Here is a 9,148-nt window from a genome sequence, read left to right on the forward strand (position 1 = left end):
CCCTTTTAATGAAGACACAGAGCCACTTCGTTTGCTCCCACAGCCTGAAATTTTCCATCTGTTACTTCTTTCTGTGCATGAGAAATCTTGTCCACACCTCATGCAATTTTGCTGATATTGGTGCATTAGCCCAGGCAGGACCGGGCCCTTCACTATGGCTCTTCACATGCCCCTCTGTGATTTTTTTTTTCTCCCTTCCAACTAAAACCCATGATTATCGAGTATTGTCGTCTGATGCTTTCCCCCGTCCATCTAATTTCTCTTCAGAGGCAAGAGCCCCGTGTCCCACACACGTGAACTTTGGGGCCTAGCAGTTTTATTTGTAGAGGTGACATCATGGCTTTTTTCCATGGCAACTCATCACAGCGCCCAGGAGGATGCTGAACACAGGAGCTGAACGCAAGGAAATTTTCAATGGGAACAGAGCAGGCGGCTGAAAGCAAGTCTGAGACATTAATTAATTAATTAGGGTAAAAATAAAAAGGAACATGGAAAAGACAGGAGTCCCAGAGGCTGATGGGCACTTTAGCTGCAGAGAGAGAGACGCTCGTGCTTCCCGCTGTAATGTTTTCTTGCAGAGACACACACCTCCAGTAAAGAGATGCGATTGGGATTAGCCCCATTTTAGAGATGGGAATATCGAGGCATAGGGAACAAGGAGAACTGCCCATTCTGGACAGTTCTGGCAGCGTTAGCTGGAGCTAGATCTTTCCAAGCCCTCCTTTCTAATCCTCGACCTTAGCTGCAATAAATTCTTGGGCTTTTCAATGCTCTGGGGACTATCAGTGAGGCACAATCGTGCTGGCGGTCGCGGGTGTTTCTGTGTTGCATCTTCTGTACATGAAGAAAGACTTTTCTCCGTCAGCCTCTGGGGCAGGAGTGGGTTCCTAGCGTGTGTGCTCAGCCACCCGTACAGGGTCCTTGATTTTGCTAGGACCAATAATCAAATATTTATCCTTTTAAACATGAAATAAATATTCAGATTACCGTAACATTAAATAAATGCTTCATTCCCCTCATCAGTGGACTTTGGCTGTGCTAGAAGTAGAGATCTCGGGAGGGCAGATGTTGCACTGGGGAATTTCATTGGAATTAACTGTGGTCCTTACCCACCGAACAGGTCGGAGGCTCCTTGTCCGTGCGCATACCCGCTCAGGGGAGGAGGCAGTCCCTGCTTAGCCCTGTGTTATCCCTTTTTATCATCACCATCTACCAACAGGGTGATTTATGTTTTTTTCCAGAGGATTCCAGAATGAGGAAAACTGCATTTACATACAGAGCAGCGCATGGAGATAATGAGAAGCGCTCGTTGCTCTCCATCTAGCCGGAGATTTGGTTTAGGGTCTTTCATTTTTTTTTTTTTTTTTTTATCATGCCCAAACCTCCCAGCCCATTGACGCAGGCTGTGTTCTGAGTGTGCAAACGTGAGAGCGCTGTGCTTGCGTACTCGTGTAACGATGAAACATGAGTGAGCTGAGTAACGAGCGGGCCAGAAGCCGGGAAAGCCTGCCCTGTGCTTGGCCACTGGATGCCCTTGAGCTGGTCCCATAACTCACCCGGGCTGGTCCCAGGCATGAAACAGGACTGGAAATACTCCTCTGCGGTGCCTTGATGTTTAGAGATGCTGCCTACCACCAGCTATTATCTGACCCAGGTTACCAAGACGGGACTTCTGGTGAACTCAAATTCTATTTTTAGCTTGTCCTCCCCCAAATTTTGTCTCATTTATGCCCCTGCTGCAGCCCATCTGATTTCTCAGCTGCTGCTCCCTGGGAGGAGGTGGCCCTTATCAACGGTGGGGTTTCCTAGGCATGGCCAACCTGGAGAAGATGAGGAGGAACGAATGCCGCTTGAAGGCCCCTGTGAGCTACTTTGGCACGTGGCAGCACTTTGGAACATCGCGTTGATGCCCTTGGCGATGCAGCCTCACCTTCGGCGCTAAATATTAGTTCCCCCTAAAGTAACTCTGTTTCTGTTCTCCCAAGGTCTCACATCTGCCTCAGCCTCCATGTCGGATCCTGCTCTGTTTTATAAATAAATATGCCGCAGCTACTAGATTTGTTGGTATGAATCCCAGGATTTCTCCTGACATATGTTATTTTCTTCGTAGGAGCCAAAAGCCATAGTAAGCAAACATTTTAACAGGCGCTGGAAACATGGGACGTGGGCTTCTCGGTGGCTGACTTATTTGTCTAGCAAGAACCATAAATTCTCAGGCTTCAGGGCTTAAGTCAGCCTCTGGGAGTTGAGCTTAACTCTCTCGACTGGGTGTTTGCTTGCAGAGTTTTCTGCCGTTTCCCCTAAAGCACATCCTCCTCAGTGAAGACAAGATGGTTCATTAGGGACACTATACATCTGGTCACCCCGGTCCTCCTACGACGCGGACATGTGCTTAGAGACGAGGGGGGGGAAAGAAAATGCTCCAGGTTCATCTGAATGCGGGCGGAAAGGGAGACGCGGGGGTTATAGGGAAGAGATGTTCCAGCACAGAGCCCCGTGGGTGCTTGGTCTGCCGGCGGTGGTGGATTTACTGCCAGGGACGGGTCTGCGGTGGGACGCTCAAAGCAGACAGATTTGCGGGCGGATCCGTGTCTCTGCGTAGGACGAGGCGGGGGGGAAAAACCTCTGTCCTCCTGCAGATCACTGCTGCGTCGGAGAGCTTTTCCTCTCGAGGGAGACGGTGATATTTTCAATGCTAGCGAGCTACCTGTCGGCAGCAGCGCCGTTATCACCGAATTTAGGTAGCAGCGAGGAGGAGCTTTACCCATCTGCGTGCTCTGACCCAGGCTCGGTGTCCAGCTCTGCTTTGGGACAGTGGCTGAGTGGGTGCCCTTCCTGCTGCCTCAGTTTCCCCTTTCATCTATAAGTCGTCTTTCCTGCGTTTAAGTGTAAGCTGCCCGGGGCAGGGACTGTATCCCGCACAAGCACATCCCTCTGTTAGAGCATCGCTCCCCTTTGCCCGCGGGGAGGGTCCCCTTTAGACCTCCTGCGTGCCCCACGGCTGGGGGGCTGCTTGCTGAGGGGCTTTGGGATGTGCCTGGGGAGGAAAGGGTGGATGAGCAGAGAAGACAAGAGCAAGGGGGGAAGAGGGGAGATCTGGCCTAGGGCTGCAGAAGACCCGATTTTGGGGGGCTTTAGGATGCTTTCCTTTTTTTTAAAAGACCAAGGGGAGGACAGAAGTGAAAGGCGATGGGAGAAAGGGGGGTTCTTCCCCTCCCAGCAGCTGCTGCGGAAAATCTCACCCTGGGGAGGCAAGTTGCGGTGATCGGTAAGACGAGTTCGGACGCCGGCTTGCGTCCGCCTTTCTCTGCCAACTCGCCCATCTCAAGGGCATCTCCTCCGCCCGGGTGGGCTTCGCCCCTTCCCCTGCAGCCCCCGGGAGCAGGAGGGGAGCGAGAGGAGGAGGCGCGGAGAAGCCAGCGGTGTGTGTACAGGGTGATTGTCATGGTTACCTCCTTGACAAAACAAATGGCTCCACTTAATGATGGTCACCCAAACAGCTCCGGAAAGTGTGCGCTCATCAGCTGGCTGCCAGTTGGAAGCCGGCTGCTCGCTCTGGCAAGCGAGAAACCCTCCCCAGCTCTCGGGCTGAGCTTCGCCACAGGGGCACGTGTTGCTGCGGCCGCTGAGGTAAGCCCCCTTCCCCATCCCAGACCCCCACGGACCACCCCGCAGCGCTGGCAGCCCCACCGTCGCTGCCCGATGGAGAGGGCCCCGGGGAGGGTCCGGGGGGCGACGAATGCCACAGGTTGCTGAGGTGGCTGTCGTGCAGCGCTCCCCCCACCCCGAGCCCTGACGCTTGCTCTCTCTCCCTCTCTCCCTCCCTTTTTCTCTCTCTCCTTATCTCCAGCTCTCCCTCCGTGTCTTTCAGAGACAAAAGCAGTCTGAAGCAGTGCCTGCCGCCTTCGGGATTTCTTCTGCCCTTCCTGCCCCCCAAGCCCAGCTGCGGGCAGTTGCAGGGGCTGGCGGGAGTGGGTGAAGTTGCTCCAACCCCCCCATCCCCTTCCTCCTCTTCCTCCTCCTCTCTCTTCTTCCCGGAAAGGTAAGAAAAGCAGTGGCTACTCTCCAGTTGCTCCTGCACCTTTTTAGCAGGCTGGGCTGTGTGTGCTCTGCAGGGGGGGGGTGTGCGCGGGCTGTTACTCTCCAAGGCTGTGCACAATCTCAGCACAAAGCCGCTCTGTGAAGAGATCCCTGTCATAATATTTCTGCAGGCACAAGCCCACACTTTGCAAGCTGCTGCTTCCCTGCCTTGCCTTTTCCCAGCTGGATGGTGAGCCCCTGAGCATCCCCCCCCCCCCCCCTCCTCCCGCTCCCCAAAATCGTACAGACATTAATAGCGACTGTCTTCATCTCCCTGCAGGGAAAGCGAAGGAGGCTGGATGGGGGGGACGATGCTGGGGGTGACGGGCTTTTGCTCTCCTGGGCAGGCAGGTGGGATATCATCTCAGCTGTGGACACGCTGGTTTGGGGGAAGGGAGGATTGACCTTGGCAGGGTGAGGGGGACTCTGATCCCCCCGGTAAGGGTCAAAGCACCAAGGACCTGGCTTGCGTTCACCACACTTGCCTGGGGCAGGACAGGGGTGGATGGAGAAGGGCTGTGCTGCTCGGGGGGGCCCGGCGTGTCTCCTTGGCTCCGGATGCGTCCCGTGCACGGGGCTGGCTGCCTGGCAGTTGTAGCCCAGCCGAAGGGTGTCCGGGCTAAAACCTCCCTCTCTGGCTCAGCCCAGAGATCTTCTACGCACCGGCGCAGCTGCGAGCCCAGCGAGGCAGGGGTTAACTAAACCCCTATCAGAAATGCTGTCTGCACAGGGACGTGATTGACGGCTCTAGAAATGGGGCTTGGGACGTGAATCACGGTCCAAGGACCCCGCTCTGGGGCAATGTCGACAGCCTGAGAGACCTGCTGGGGGTATGATTGACAGTCCCCAAAATGTGGCTCTGCTAGGGCTGTCAATCACATCTCAACCTGGCGCTGCATCACCCCGGGAAGGGGGAGCCCGGTTGCATTTGCTGGGTGCCCCTTTCGGCAGGGTGCTGGCAGGAGCAGCGTGCTCTGCTCCCCCCATGTCCTCCCAATCTCCACGTCCGAGGCCTCAGGGTGCCCCTCGGGGCTGCGCTGTCCGGCTCCCAAAGGGATGCATGCCTCTGGCCAGAAATCTTTGTCGCCGCTTCGGCAGCGGGGTGCCGCGCTGTGACCCTGCAGCGGACCTGCGGCGGCTCTGGGGTGAAACGCAGCGGCTGTTTTGCTGGTTTTCCCAGCGGGCAGGATACCCCGCGCTTGCATTTTGAGGCGAGGGGAGGCTGGAGATGGGAGAACGGCTACCGGAGCTTTTCATGAGAGGTTCCCACAGGTCTTGCCATGGTGGATCCGTGTCTTTTCCAGGAGGTGATGCTGTCAACCAGCAAAGCCTCCCCTCCCTGCCCTGTGCAGGGGCTCAGACAGGGGAGTGCTGTGTGCACCGCTGAGGACACTGTTTGTTCCTACTGCTTCCTAGAAATGTTTCAGGGGGTCGATCCCAGTCCCCTGGCCAAGTTTGAGCCTCGTGCTTTGGGGGAGAGCTGCTGGAGGGGTCCCGCATGCCTTAGGTGTGACCTGCAGCTGATGTGGGTCAGGTAGGCGAAGTCAAGGGTCCCCCAGCAGCGTGGTCACGGCTGCTCCCTGAGCCGTGCTGCCCCTGCGAAGCCAGGGGATATACCGAAAGCTTGGCTCTGCTTCAGAGCCCCAAAAGTTTGGGAAGCACAAGGCTTCTCCTGTCTTGGTTTTGCAAACAGATGGGGGTTTGCTTCCCCGTGGTGGTGGCCCAGCAGGCTCCGGAGATGCTAACAAAGGGTTGTGGTGCAACAGGCACCCCGCCAGCAGCCGGGGTGGTCCGTCCAGGGTTGTACATCTGTACATCTCCACAAGGCACGCTGGCTGTAATCATCCTGACAAGCCACTGGATGTCAGTGTTGATTGATACAGATGAAGCGGAAGGAATATTTTACCAAGCTGCAGAAAAACAATCATCTTCCGAGCAGTGTGGGTATGACCCAGGTCTGGCTTGGACCTGGAGGTGAGATTTCCAAGGGAACTCATTTGGGGCTGGTAAGGGGTTACAGCAGGGTGGTGCAGCGATTCGGCAGCCCAAAAATGCCTCCGGTGCAACGTGTGGTACCAGGGCTGGGCTTCACACGGCTGCGTTCGTGTCTCGGGGGGCAAAAGCAGCTGGGGCTGCCTCTGGACATCTGCCTTTCCCACACCAGGGCCAGGCGGGGATGTGCTGCAGACATCGCACGGTTTTATCCCAGCTGCCAAGTGCTGGTTTGGGTCTTACTGGCCTGTTGTCAGCTGTGGGTGCCAGGGACCCTGTGGTGGTGGCACTGCTGGGACCCCAACCTGTTTTGGGGAGCTGTGCAGACGCCAGGCTACGTGCCCATGTCTACAGCAGTCACGGGTTGCTCTGTTCTTCTATTCAGTGCATGAAAATACACCTGAGAAGAGCATTATTCTGCCTCTCTTTACTACACATGCTCAAAAGCCAGATTTTTTGAGGGCACATCAGTGCTTAGAGATGCAGACGGGCACCCAGGCAGCTCTGAGCAGCAATTCAGGCATTGCACCCCCTTTTCAGGCACATAAACACCCTTTCCAACCCAGTGCTTTAAAATCCAGCCCCAAGCCTCGCCCCTGTGTTGGGGCAGACGCCTGCAGCCAGGTGGAGCGGCTGGTGCAAGCTGTGGGCGAGCCTGCGCGTCGCAGTGCCGTCTGCGCTCCGAAGCAAAGCCCTGCGCACTCTGCACGTCACAGGGACCGTCCGCAGACGTCGGTGCAGCATCAGTGCCTCTCCTGTAAATCGTGCACAGAAATTGTCCAGGGGTATAACCTGGTGCGGGGCGAGCACGTTACCACCAGCGTCGCTCCCTCCTCTGTGGCCACGGAGAGGAGCAGGTTGTCAAGGAAAGAGCGTTTACAAAGCAAGGAAAAGAAAGAAAAACACGGTAGCATCCCGCTGTGCCAGGTCCTGAGCGTGGCTGGCCAAGGGATGATTTCTGTCCCCAGCCCTGAGCTGCTCCCCGGCCGATGGGATTACGGGTGTGGGGTATTTTCGGTGATGCAGCAAGCTGGCTGAAGGTATTCGCCAACGGTTTCCCCTTCCCCTCCGGGGATGCCAAACGCAGCATGAGGCCGTGGGTCGGGAGGCATCTGGCCGGGTCCGTGGGATGGCCCCACGCCTGCTGGAGGCAGGGCACGTTTGAGCGGACACGCTGAGGACGGGGTGAATGCAGGGATGCCCTGTGCGGCAGCGATTCTGGTGGTAATTTTGGGCATGTGGGGTCCTGCCAGCTCCCATCCTGAGGGTCCAGCCCTGCGACCTGGATGGAGACGGAGCGCAGGTCGGGGAGCAGCCAAGGCAGGAGGGGGAGCAGCCGGGGGCTTGGTGGCGAGCTCCTGGGGGGACACAGGAGAGAGATGCCAGCTCTCCCACTGCTCTCCCCCACGCCAGCCTCCCTGCCTTCCCCTTTCCATGCTGCAGTCACTTGATGGCGTTGGTGACACGATCTGCATGGAGCAGCCCCTGGGCTGTGCTGGCAGCACCCTGCTGCCTCCCAGCCCTGTCCCAAGGGCCTTCACGGGGGAAGCAGCCGGGAAGAGCCCTCCGAGCCTTGGGAAGAGCCCTCCGAGCCTTCCCTGTCCTTGTGGGGCAGTTTCTGCAGCTGGCGTAGCAGGCAGGGCTGGTGCAGGGCTCCTCTGAGCCGTGCTGGAGCTGCAGGAGAGGTGCAACTCTCCTGGCGTCCTTTATACAAGACATGGCACGGGGCTCTGCATCCCGCCAAGGGTCCCTTAGTGCTTGTGCTGGCCTGGGTGATGCAGAAATCCCTGCTGGCAGAGCAGCTCCCGTGGGAGGCATGTCCTAAGCCTCCGCGCAGGAGAGGTGAGGGGCCTGGATCTCAACCGTGGCTCTGTCATAAGCCACCGCGGCCAAGAGAGCTGCCAGGCTGAAGTCACGCTCCTGGAGCCTGAATTCACCTCTCTGGCAACCCCGTAATAATTCCCGTTGCACCTAGCTGGCAGAGAGCATCTTCCCCTTGTTATTTCTTGCTTGCTTTCTTCCCTAGGGCAAAATAATCCCCCCTCCTTCTTCCCCCCCTGGCATTTAATCACTTCCCAATATCTTGATGGCCTCTGCCACATCTCAGCAGTGAGACGACCTTCATTATCTCTCCCTGTAGCCGGTGAACTCTTGCCAGCTTCTGACTTTACAAGCCCTGTTAGCATGGCTTGAAGCATCCCGGTGTGTGACGGGCTCATGGAGGACTCCCGTGCTGGAGCGGCTGAGCTGGACACGCTCCTGCATCTCCTGACCCTGCGGGACTGCATCTCCCTTGGTGCATCCCCCGACCCCCGTGGGCAGCTCCTGGTGTGAGCAGCCTTTGTGGTGGAAGGAGAGGAGGATTAAATCGTGAACGGCCGAGGTTGTTGGCTGGGAATCAGGAGTGCGCCTCGAGATACAGCCCTCCTTACTGCCCTCCATCTTCTCCTCCGCGGTTGTTTTATTTGCTTGGGTACCCTGGCTGCTCTCCCCCATCCCAGCCAGCCCTGCTTGTTCTCTCTTGCTCTCCTTTGCTCTCCCTTGCTCTCCCTTTTTCCTCCCTTAGTGCCGTTTTCCTGCCAGAATGCTCGGCGAGCTCGTGGCCTCGATGTCTGCCATTTATGTCTTCCATGGCATTTGCATATAAAGGTGGTTTTAATAACATAGGACTGCTAGGAAATGAGAAACTGATGTATTTCACTGCTGCTGGCTCCTCCTGGGCCTTGTAAATCATTGCATAAAGCATTGCAGAGCCAGCCAGGGAGAACTGCTGCCTAGCAACTTCTCCCGTTGCCCCAGGGGAGCTGGATGTGGCCCGAGAGCTACCTGAAAGGTCTCCTTTGAAACCCTTGGTCTTGAGGGAGATGAGCTGGAACAGAAGAAAACCTGCTCGGGGAAAAGAGTTGAAATGTAATTGGCAGAAGTAGCCACTTTGCATCTGAATGTCTCTGCTAAGCAAAGCGGAGGGATGAGTCAGCCTTTGCAGAAGGGATCTGGAGACGAGGGGCAGCAGAGCCATGCCACCGCCCCGAAATGCAGCAAGGACCACGGATGGGCTGCTGCAGGTGGGCAAGGG

This window comes from Mycteria americana, chromosome 18 (assembly GCF_035582795.1).
Source record: "Mycteria americana isolate JAX WOST 10 ecotype Jacksonville Zoo and Gardens chromosome 18, USCA_MyAme_1.0, whole genome shotgun sequence".
NCBI classification, from domain to species: Eukaryota; Metazoa; Chordata; class Aves; order Ciconiiformes; family Ciconiidae; genus Mycteria; species Mycteria americana.